This window comes from Labeo rohita, chromosome 19 (assembly GCF_022985175.1).
Source record: "Labeo rohita strain BAU-BD-2019 chromosome 19, IGBB_LRoh.1.0, whole genome shotgun sequence".
In the NCBI taxonomy this organism is placed as follows: domain Eukaryota; kingdom Metazoa; phylum Chordata; class Actinopteri; order Cypriniformes; family Cyprinidae; genus Labeo; species Labeo rohita.
Window position 1 is genome coordinate 20380866 of NC_066887.1, and position 2825 is coordinate 20383690.

Below are 2825 nucleotides of genomic sequence, written 5' to 3' on the forward strand. Positions count from 1 at the left end.
ATAGATATATATATATAGATATAGATATAGATATATATATATACACCACAAGGGGGTGGTATAGCATCCAAGAGCCAATCAGGCTTGTTCTTATGTCCAATTAGTGTGCTCTTGTGAGGATTGTTCACAGAAATTAATATTTATTAATATTACACTACACTACACTACACTACACAAAGGAATATTTCACCCAAAAATGAAAATTCTGTCATTAATTACTCACCCTCATGTCATTCCAAACCTGTAAGACCTCTCTTCATCTTTGGAACACAAATTATGATATTTTCGATGAAATGTTGTTTATTATGTTGCTGGGTTGTTTATTTGACCCAACCAATGGGTCAGGTTAACTGTGTTGCTGGGTTAAAGATAACCTAATCATTGGGTTATTTGTTGTCTTATTGTCTTGCTACCTTTATATTTACCAATAATAATAAATAATCACAAAAGAATGTAAAATTATTATTGCTTTTCTGCAGTACAGTTAGAAAAACACAAAAGAAATGCAACTGTAAACATCAATTTCATCAGTTTTATTTCTTTTTAAAACGATTTTCAAATGGGTGCAGCTGTCACACATTTTATCCAACCATTACAGACACATAAAATAACAACTTTAGTAGATCAGTTCATTTAAAACACAAAACTGTGTAAACTAGGCACTGTAGATTCCAATTCTTTGTCAACATTGCAGCAGCAGAACACTCAAAAATTAATGATTACCACATGAGAATCGTTGCAAACATTGTGCTATTAAAACTACGCCAAACAAAGTGACAGTACACCAATGTATATGACAATTTAAAATGTGTTACAAGTGGCCAGAAAAAAACTGTTGGCCTTAAATTCACACATGAAGACTTATGTCCATCAATATAATATACTGCAAGCTGGAGAAATTCCCAGGCAACGAGTGCGCTTCAGTGGCACGGCCCGTAACAAAGGCGAAGGTCTGGGATGACGTTGTCTCGTCCCCAAGGCACAAATCCACCATGCTGGTCCCCACCTGTTAAATATACAATACTTAGTCTTGAAGACACTTAGGCCTGAAAAAAAATTCTCATTTTAGAAAAAAATTTCAAACGGCACATTTTTAGTGTTTTACATGCAAACACTTCATACAGTGGTGGCCAAAATGATTGGAACACTAGTATTTCCACCAGCTAAACAATTGTTTTAAGTCAGTGATTTCTATTTTTTTGCTGTAGTGTGTCAGTGGGAAATATCAGTTTGCATTTCCAAAAATAAATAAATAAAAAAAATAATAATATATATATATATATATATAAATAAGAATCTCACAAAACTCTTTTTACAATGACTTATTTTATATAGGAAGCAGGTTAATGCGTTTACATGCAGCACAATCGTTTAAACACAGATCAGTTCTATTGGTCTTTGTGAGTCACGTGCGTTTATTATGTGTAACATCACGAGGCGCCATTTTGAAGGCATCATTGCATTAAGGAGTGAACTGAAAGTATACAGAGCCGTAAAGACAAGACAGTTTAAATCATCATAGTGGAGAAACAGAAGCAAACCAAGTAGATATGGGGCTGAGATAATCTCGGAAGTTTTAGGAACTGTAACTTATATAATTTGTCATTAACAATTAACACTGATCCATATTAACGTTACCTGATCGCAAAAAGTTGAGTGCTGCCGGTGTTCAACCTCGTTGGAAATATGATGTGTTCTCGTTTACGGTATAAAAAAAAATGTATATTTACTTACAAATACACTTCTGTTCTGTTTGTCTACCACTGATTTGCACATTCCCTTACACCATTAATACCATTAAACTTTACCCTGTTTGTTCAACATTTTCCATACTTCATTTGGCTGATAACAAGTACTAATAAGGAGTCAATCAAAAACACATTTATGAAAATGTCATTATACATCCTTTATTATAAATGCAACACTGTTAAAAATCAGCTTAAAAATGCATAACAGAAGATGTGACAAGCATGATGAACATCAACTTACTGCTAAGTGGAGACAGTGCAAGTACTACAAAGAAATTCGAATAATAATAAAAAGAAAATAAATAATAAAATTAATAATATTAATAATGTGATGATGATTTAATGCTTCTGCCAAACATTTCTGATGACCCTTTCTACATGGATTCTTTTAAGTGGTAGATGATCTGTCAAATAACTTTTACACTGAATGGTTTCTCTGTGAAAATCTCAAAGCAGTCAATCATTGCTATACTGTGTCCAAAGGACACCACAAACTAATGAGGGATAATTTTGTGCCTGTAACAGTTGTATAAAACAGTGTTTGTGCAGGCAGAATCAATCTGAGGTGCATGAAGTTAACAGAAGTATTTAAAATGAAGTGAGAATTTCCCTTATGTCTGACATGAAAAGCAGTCAGTTTTCTTCTATGTACACACAAGTTACACTAAGTCTGTGGCACCGAGTGGTGTCTTGTGAAGTTGACCATCTCCTCCAGCCTGTTGGGTTATCATCTCAGTTGGCTGCAATGTGTTTTTTTTTTTTTCTTACAGTTTAGTCACACCAACCTATATGAAATACAGAATTACATAAAAAAAAACATAAAAAACGTATTTTAGTTTGGTATTCAGTTAAATATTTAGTTAAGAATTTCAGTAGTGAAATAAAATAAATCTCTACACCCACGCATAAAACGATTGCGTGACATTGCATGGTACATGACGCGTTTCTGCTCCCTGGCTGTCTGTTTAGTGGTGCCCTGGCAACCTCTGGAAACCAGCTTTTCATTCTTAAGGTATTGTTTTCGTTATAATGTACTGATTCAAATTAGTTATCAATAATAATTATTTTACCACTAAG